We start from the raw sequence: 11091 nt of genomic DNA on the forward strand, positions 1-11091 counted from the left end.
CCCATAGTCATACATAGTAGTATAATGCACAGTCCATAGTCATACATAGTAGTATAATGCACAGCCCATAGTCATTTATAGTAGTATAGTGCACAGCCCATAGTCATCCATAGTAGTATAATGCAGAGCCCATAGTCATACATAGTAGTATAATGCACAGCCCATAGTCATTTATAGTAGTATAGTGCACAGCCCATAGTCATCCATAGTAGTATAATGCAGAGCCCATAGTCATGCATAGTAGTATAATGCACAGCCCATAGTCATCCATAGTAGTATAATGCACAGCCCATAGTCATACATAGTAGTATAATGCACAGCCCATAGTAATACATAGTAGTATAATGCACAGCCCATAGTCATACATAGTAGTATAATGCACAGCCCATAGTCATCCATAGTAGTATAGTGCACAGTCCATAGTCACATATAGTAGTATAATGCACAGGCCATAGTCATATATAGTAGTATAATGCACAGCCCATAGTCATGCATAGTAGTATAGTGCACAGCCCATAGTCATACATAGTAGTATAATGCACAGCCCACAGTCATACATAGCAGTATAATGCACAACCCATAGTCATGCATAGTAGTATAATGCACAGCCCACAGTCATACATAGCAGTATAATGCACAGCCCATAGTCATCCATAGTAGTATAATGCACAGCCCACAGTCATACATAGCAGTATAATGCACAGCCCATAGTCATCCATAGTAGTATAGTGCACAGCCCATAGTCATCCATAGTAGTATAATGCACAGCCCACAGTCATACATAGCAGTATAATGCACAGCCCATAGTCATCCATAGTAGTATAATGCACAGCCCACAGTCATACATAGCAGTATAATGCACAGCCCATAGTCATGCATAGTAGTATAGTGCACAGCCCATAGTCATACATAGTAGTATAATGCACAGCCCATAGTCATACATAGTAGTATAATGCACAGCCCACAGTCATCCATAGTAGTATAATGCACAGCCCACAGTCATACATAGCAGTATAATGCACAGCCCATAGTCATGCATAGTAGTATAGTGCACAGCCCATAGTCATACATAGCAGTATAATGCACAGCCCATAGTCATCCATAGTAGTATAATGCACAGCCCACAGTCATACATAGCAGTATAATGCACAGCCCATAGTCATGCATAGTAGTATAGTGCACAGCCCATAGTCATACATAGTAGTATAATGCACAGCCCATAGTCATACATAGTAGTATAATGCACAGCCCATAGTCATACATAGTAGTATAATGCACAGCCCATAGTCATACATAGTAGTATAATGCACATCCCATAGTCATACATAGCAGTATAATGCACAGCCCATAGTCATACATAGTAGTATAATGCACAGCCCATAGTCATACATAGTAGTATAATGCACATCCCATAGTCATACATAGCAGTATAATGCACAGCCCATAGTCATACATAGTAGTATAATGCACAGCCCATAGTCATACATAGTAGTATAGTGCACAGCCCATAGTCATCCATAGTAGTATAATGCACAGCCCATAGTCATACATAGATGCACAGCCCATAGTCATACATAGTAGTATAATGCACAGCCCATAGTCATACATAGTAGTATAATGCACAGCCCATAGTCATACATAGTAGTATAATGCACAGCCCATAGTCATACATAGTAGTATAATGCACAGCCCATAGTCATACATAGTAGTATAATGCACAGCACATAGTCATACATAGTAGTATAATGCACAGCCCATAGTCATACATAGTAGTATAATGCACAGCCCATAGTCATACATAGCAGTATAATGCACAGCCCATAGTCATACATAGTAGTAGAGTGCACAGCCCATAGTCATACATAGTAGTATAATGCACAGTCCATAGTCATACATAGTAGTATAATGCAGAGCCCATAGTCATACATAGTAGTATAATGCACAGTCCATAGTCATACATAGTAGTATAATGCACAGCCCATAGTCATCCATAGTAGTATAATGCACAGCCCATAGTCATACATAGCAGTATAATGCACAGCCCATAGTCATTCATAGTAGTATAATGCACAGCCCATAGTCATACATAGTAGTATAATACACAGCCCATAGTCATACATAGTAGTATAATGCACAGCCCATAGTCGTACATAGTAGTATAATGCACAGCCCATAGTCATACATAGTAGTATAATGCACAGCCCATAGTCATCCATAGTAGTATAATGCACAGCCCATAGTCATACATAGATGCACAGCCCATAGTCATACATAGTAGTATAATGCACAGCCCATAGTCATACATAGTAGTATAATGCACAGCCCATAGTCATACATAGTAGTATAATGCACAGCCCATAGTCATACATAGTAGTATAATGCACAGCCCATAGTCATACATAGTAGTATAATGCACAGCCCATAGTCATACATAGCAGTATAATGCACAGCTCATAGTCATACATAGTAGTATAATGCACAGCCCATAGTCATACATAGTAGTATAGTGCACAGCCCATAGTCATCCATAGTAGTATAATGCACAGCCCATAGTCATACATAGTAGTATAATGCACAGCCCATAGTCATACATAGTAGTATAATGCACAGCCCATAGTCATACATAGTAGTATAGTGCACAGCCCATAGTCATCCATAGCAGTATAATGCACAGCCCATAGTCATCCATAGTAGTATAATGCACAGCCCATAGTCATACATAGTAGTATAGTGCACAGCCCATAGTCATACATAGTAGTATAATGCACAGCCCATAGTCATACATAGTAGTATAATGCACAGCCCATAGTCATCCATAGTAGTATAATGCACAGCCCATAGTCATCCATAGTAGTATAATGCATAGCCCATAGTCATACATAGTAGTATAATGCACAGCCCATAGTCATACATTGTAGTATAATGCACAGCCCATAGTCATACATAGCAGTATAATGCACAGCCCATAGTCATACATAGTAGTATAATGCACAGCCCATAGTCATACATAGTAGTATAATGCACAGCCCATAGTCATACATAGTAGTATAATGCACAGCCCATAGTCATACATAGTAGTATAATGTACAGCCCATATTCATACATAGTAGTATAATGCACAGCCCACAGTCATACATAGCAGTATAATGCACAGCCCATAGTCATACATAGTAGTATAATGCACAGTCCATAGTCATACATAGCAGTATAATGCACAGCCCATAGTCATACATAGTAGTATAATGCACAGCCCATAGTCATACATAGTAGTATAATGCACAGCCCATAGTCATACATAGTAGTATAATGCATAGCCCATAGTCATACATAGTAGTATAATGCACAGCCCACAGTCATACATAGTAGTATAATGCACAGCCCATAGTAGTATAATGCACAGTCCATAGTCATACATAGCAGTATAATGTACAGCCCATAGTCATACATAGTAGTATAATGCACAGCCCATAGTCATACATAGTAGTATAATGCACAGCCCACAGTCATACATAGTAGTATAATGCACAGCCCATAGTCATACATAGTAGTATAATGCACAGCCCATAGTCATACATAGTAGTATAATGCACAGCCCATAGTCATACATAGTAGTATAATTCACAGCCCATAGTCATACATAGTAGTATATTGCACAGCCCATAGTCATACATAGTAGTATAATGCACAGCCCATAGTCATACATAGTAGTATAATGCACAGCCCATAGTCATACATAGTAGTATATTGCACAGCCCATAGTCATACATAGTAGTATAATGCACAGCCCATAGTCATACATAGTAGTATAATTCACAGCCCATAGTCATCCATAGTAGTATAATGTACAGCCCATATTCATACATAGTAGTATAATGCACAGCCCACAGTCATACATAGCAGTATAATGCACAGCCCATAGTCATACATAGCAGTATAATGCACAGCCCATAGTCATACATAGTAGTATAATGCACTGCCCACAGTCATACATAGCAGTATAATGCACAGCCCATAGTCATACATAGTAGTATAATGCACAGCCCATTGTCATACATAGTAGTATAATGCACAGCCCATAGTCATACATAGTAGTATAATGCTCAGCCCATAGTCATCCATAGTAGTATAATGCTCAGCCCATAGTCATACATAGCAGTATAATGCACAGCCCATAGTCATACATAGTAGTATAATGCACAGTCCATAGTCATACATAGCAGTATAATGCACAGCCCATAGTCATCCATAGTAGTATAATGCTCAGCCCATAGTCATACATAGCAGTATAATGCACAGCCCACAGTCATACATAGCAGTATAATGCACAGCCCACAGTCATACATAGTAGTATAATGCACAGCCCACAGTCATACATAGTAGTATAATGCACAGTCCATAGTCATACATAGCAGTATAATGCACAGCCCATAGTCATCCATAGTATAATGCTCAGCCCATAGTCATGCATAGCAGTATAATGCATAGCCCACAGTCATACATAGTAGTATAATGCACAGTCCATAGTCATACATAGCAGTATAATGCACAGCCCATAGTCATCCATAGTATAATGCTCAGCCCATAGTCATACATAGTAGTATAATGCACAGCCCATAGTCATCCATAGTATAATGCACAGCCCATAGTCATCCATAGTAGTATAATGCTCAGCCCATAGTCATACATAGCAGTATAATGCACAGCCCATAGTCATGCATAGCAGTATAATGCACAGCCCACAGTCATACATAGTAGTATAATGCACAGTCCATAGTCATACATAGCAGTATAATGCACAGCCCACAGTCATACATAGTAGTATAATGCACAGTCCATAGTCATACATAGTAGTATAATGCTCAGCCCATAGTCATCCATAGTATAATGCTCAGCCCATAGTCATGCATAGCAGTATAATGCACAGCCCACAGTCATACATAGTAGTATAATGCACAGTCCATAGTCATACATAGCAGTATAATGCACAGCCCACAGTCATACATAGTAGTATAATGCACAGTCCATAGTCATACATAGCAGTATAATGCACAGCCCATAGTCATACATAGCAGTATAATAAACAGCCCATAGTCATACATAGTAGTATAATGCACAGCCCACAGTCATACATAGTAGTATAATGCACAGCCCATAGTCATCCATAGTAGTATAATGCACAGCCCATAGTCATCCATAGTAGTATAATGCATAGCCCATAGTCATACATAGTAGTATAATGCACAGCCCACAGTCATACATAGTAGTATAATGCACAGCCCATAGTCATACATAGTAGTATAATGCACAGCCCATAGTCATCCATAGTAGTATAATGCATAGCCCATAGTCATACATAGTAGTATAATGCACAGCCCATAGTCATCCATAGTAGTATAATGCACAGCCCATAGTCATCCATAGTAGTATAATGCACAGCCCATAGTCATACATAGCAGTATAATGCACAGCCCATAGTCATTCATAGTAGTATAATGCACAGCCCATAGTCATACATAGTAGTATAATGCACAGCCCATAGTCATACATAGCAGTATAATGCACAGCCCATAGTCATACATAGTAGTATAATGCACAGCCCATAGTCATACATAGTAGTATAATGCACAGCCCATAGTCATACATAGTAGTATAATGCACAGCCCATAGTCATACATAGCAGTATAATGCACAGCTCATAGTCATACATAGTAGTATAATGCACAGCCCATAGTCATACATAGTAGTATAATGCACAGCCCATAGTCATACATAGTAGTATAATGCACAGCCCATAGTCATACATAGTAGTATAATGCACAGCCCATAGTCATACATAGTAGTATAGTGCACAGCCCATAGTCATCCATAGCAGTATAATGCACAGCCCATAGTCATCCATAGTAGTATAATGCACAGCCCATAGTCATACATAGTAGTATAGTGCACAGCCCATAGTCATACATAGTAGTATAATGCACAGCCCATAGTCATACATAGTAGTATAATGCACAGCCCATAGTCATACATAGTAGTATAATGCACAGCCCATAGTCATCCATAGTAGTATAATGCACAGCCCATAGTCATCCATAGTAGTATAATGCATAGCCCATAGTCATACATAGTAGTATAATGCACAGCCCACAGTCATACATAGTAGTATAATGCACAGCCCATAGTCATACATAGTAGTATAATGCACAGCCCATAGTCATACATAGTAGTATAATGTACAGCCCATATTCATACATAGTAGTATAATGCACAGCCCACAGTCATACATAGCAGTATAATGCACAGCCCATAGTCATACATAGTAGTATAATGCACAGTCCATAGTCATACATAGCAGTATAATGCACAGCCCACAGTCATACATAGTAGTATAATGCACAGCCCATAGTCATACATAGTAGTATAATGCACAGCCCATAGTCATACATAGTAGTATAATGCATAGCCCATAGTCATACATAGTAGTATAATGCACAGCCCATAGTCATACATAGTAGTATAATGCACAGCCCATAGTCATACATAGCAGTATAATGCACAGCCCATAGTCATACATAGTAGTATAATGCACAGCCCATAGTCATACATAGTAGTATAATGCACAGCCCATAGTCATACATAGTAGTATAATGCACAGCCCACAGTCATACATAGTAGTATAATGCACAGCCCATAGTAGTATAATGCACAGTCCATAGTCATACATAGCAGTATAATGTACAGCCCGTAGTCATACATAGTAGTATAATGCACTGCCCACAGTCATACATAGTAGTATAATGCACAGCCCATAGTCATACATAGTAGTATAATGCACAGCCCATAGTCATACATAGTAGTATAATGCACAGCCCATAGTCATACATAGTAGTATAATGCACAGCCCATAGTCATCCATAGTAGTATAATGCACAGCCCATAGTCATACATAGTAGTATAATGCACAGCCCATAGTCATACATAGTAGTATAATGCATAGCCCATAGTCATACATAGTAGTATAATGCACAGCCCACAGTCATACATAGTAGTATAATGCACAGCCCATAGTCATACATAGTAGTATAATGCACAGCCCATAGTCATACATAGTAGTATAATGCACAGCCCATAGTCATACATAGTAGTATAATGCACAGCCCATAGTCATCCATAGTAGTATAATGTACAGCCCATATTCATACATAGTAGTATAATGCACAGCCCACAGTCATACATAGCAGTATAATGCACAGCCCATAGTCATACATAGCAGTATAATGCACAGCCCATAGTCATACATAGTAGTATAATGCACAGCCCATAGTCATACATAGTAGTATAATGCACAGCCCATAGTCATACATAGTAGTATAATGCTCAGCCCATAGTCATACATAGCAGTATAATGCACAGCCCATAGTCATACATAGTAGTATAATGCACAGCCCATAGTCATACATAGTAGTATAATGCACAGCCCATAGTCATACATAGTAGTATAATGCTCAGCCCATAGTCATACATAGCAGTATAATGCACAGCCCATAGTCATACATAGCAGTATAATGCACAGCCCATAGTCATACATAGCAGTATAATGCACAGCCCATAGTCATACATAGTAGTATAATGCACAGCCCATAGTCATACATAGTAGTATAATGCACAGCCCACAGTCATACATAGCAGTATAATGCACAGCCCATAGTCATACGTAGCAGTATAATGCACAGCCCATAGTCATACATAGTAGTATAATGCACAGCCCATAGTCATACATAGCAGTATAATGCACAGCCCATAGTCATACATATTAGTATAATGCACAGCCCATTGTCATACATAGTAGTATAATGCACAGCCCATAGTCATACATAGTAGTATAATGCTCAGCCCATAGTCATACATAGTAGTATAGTGCACAGCCCATAGTCATACATAGCAGTATAATGCACAGCCCATAGTCATACATAGTAGTATAATGCACAGCCCATAGTCATACATAGTAGTATAATGCACAGCCCATAGTCATACATAGTGGTATAATGCTCAGCCCATAGTCATCCATAGTAGTATAATGCACAGCCCATAGTCATACATAGTAGTATAATGCACAGCCCACAGTCATACATAGTAGTATAATGCACAGCCCATAGTCATACATAGTAGTATAATGCACAGCCCATAGTCATACATAGTAGTATAATGCACAGCCCATAGTCATCCATAGTAGTATAATGCACAGCCCATAGTCATCCATAGTAGTATAATGCACATCCCATAGTCATACATAGTAGTATAATGCACAGCCCATAGTCATACATAGCAGTATAATGCACAGCCCATAGTCATACATAGTAGTATAATGCACAGCCCATAGTCATACATAGTAGTATAATGCACAGCCCATAGTCATACATAGTAGTATAATGCACTGCCCACAGTCATACATAGCAGTATAATGCACAGCCCATAGTCATACATAGTAGTATAATGCACAGCCCATAGTCATCCATAGTAGTATAATGCACAGCCCATAGTCATACATAGTAGTATAATGCACAACCCATAGTCATACATAGTAGTATAATGCACAGCCCATAGTCATCCATAGTAGTATAATGCACAGCCCATAGTCATACATAGTAGTATAATGCACAACCCATAGTCATACATAGTAGTATAATGCACTGCCCACAGTCATACATAGCAGTATAATACACAGCCCATAGTCATACATAGTAGTATAATGCACAGCCCATAGTCATACATAGTAGTATAATGCTCAGCCCATAGTCATCCATAGTAGTATAATGCTCAGCCCATAGTCATACATAGCAGTATAATGCACAGCCCATAGTCATACATAGTAGTATAATGCACAGTCCATAGTCATACATAGCTGTATAATGCACAGCCCATAGTCATCCATAGTAGTATAATGCTCAGCCCATAGTCATACATAGCAGTATAATGCACAGCCCACAGTCATACATAGTAGTATAATGCACAGCCCACAGTCATCCATAGTAGTATAATGCACAGTCCATAGTCATACATAGCAGTATAATGCACAGCCCACAGTCATACATAGTAGTATAATGCACAGCCCACAGTCATACATAGTAGTATAATGCTCAGCCCATAGTCATACATAGTAGTATAATGCACAGCCCATAGTCATCCATAGTAGTATAATGCTCAGCCCATAGTCATACATAGTAGTATAATGCACAGCCCACAGTCATACATAGTAGTATAATGCTCAGCCCATAGTCATACATAGTAGTATAATGCACAGCCAATAGTCATCCATAGTAGTATAATGCTCAGCCCATAGTCATACATAGCAGTATAATGCACAGCCCATAGTCATCCATAGTAGTATAATGCACAGTCCATAGTCATACATAGTAGTATAATGCACAGTCCATAGTCATACATAGTAGTATAATGCACAGCCCATAGTCATCCATAGTAGTATAATGCTCAGCCCATAGTCATACATAGTAGTATAATGCACAGCCCATAGTCATACATAGTAGTATAATGTACAGCCCATATTCATACATAGTAGTATAATGCACAGCCCATAGTCATACATAGTAGTATAATGCACAGCCCATAGTCATCCATAGTAGTATAATGTACAGCCCATATTCATACATAGTAGTATAATGCACAGCCCATAGTCATACATAGCAGTATAATGCACAGCCCATAGTCATCCATAGTAGTATAATGCACAGCCCATAGTCATACATAGTAGTATAATGCACAGCCCACAGTCATACATAGCAGTATAATGCACAGCCCATAGTCATACATAGTAGTATAATGCACAGCCCATAGTCATCCATAGTAGTATAGTGCACAGCCCATAGTCATACATAGTAGTATAGTGCACAGCCCATAGTCATACATAGCAGTATAATGCACAGCCCATAGTCATCCATAGTAGTATAATGCACAGCCCATAGTCATACATAGTAGTATAGTGCACAGCCCATAGTCATACATAGCAGTATAATGCACAGCCCATAGTCATCCATAGTAGTATAATGCACAGCCCATAGTCATACATAGTAGTATAATGCACAGCCCATAGTCATACATAGTAGTATAGTGCACAGCCCATAGTCATACATAGCAGTATAATGCACAGCCCATAGTCATCCATAGTAGTATAATGCACATCCCATAGTCATACATAGTAGTATAGTGCACAGCCCATAGTCATACATAGTAGTATAGTGCACAGCCCATAGTCATACATAGCAGTATAATGCACAGCCCATAGTCATACATAGTAGTATAATGCACAGCCCATAGTCATACACAGTAGTATAATGCACATCCCATAGTCATACATAGTAGTATAATGCACAGCCCATAGTCATACACAGTAGTATAATGCACAGCCCATAGTCATACACAGTAGTATAATGCACAGCCCATAGTCATCCATAGTAGTATAATGCACAGCCCATAGTCATCCATAGTAGTATAATGCACAGCCCATAGTCATACATAGCAGTATAATGCACAGCTCATAGTCATACATAGCAGTATAATGCACAGCCCATAGTCATGCATAGCAGTATAATGCACAGCCCATAGTCATACATAGTAGTATAATGCACAGCCCATAGTCATACATAGTAGTATAATGCACAGCCCATAGTCATACATAGTAGTATAATGCACAACCCATAGTCATACATAGTAGTATAATGCACAGCCCATAGTCATCCATAGTAGTATAATGCACAGCCCATAGTCATACATAGCAGTATAATGCACAGCCCATAGTCATACATAGCAGTATAATGCACAGTCCATAGTCATACATAGTAGTATAATGCACAGCCCATAGTCATACATAGTAGTATAATGCACAGCCCATAGTCATACATAGTAGTATAATGCACAGCCCATAGTCATACATAGTAGTATAGTGCACAGCCCATAGTCATACATAGTAGTATAATGCACAGCCCATAGTCATACATAGTAGTATAATGCACAGCCCATAGTCATACATAGTAGTATAGTGCACAGCCCATAGTCATACATAGTAGTATAATGCACAGC

The sequence above is a fragment of the Phyllobates terribilis genome, unplaced genomic scaffold (assembly GCF_046119375.1).
Source record: "Phyllobates terribilis strain yellow unplaced genomic scaffold, ASM4611937v1 Scaffold_10__3_contigs__length_209671492, whole genome shotgun sequence".
Taxonomy (NCBI): Eukaryota; Metazoa; Chordata; class Amphibia; order Anura; family Dendrobatidae; genus Phyllobates; species Phyllobates terribilis.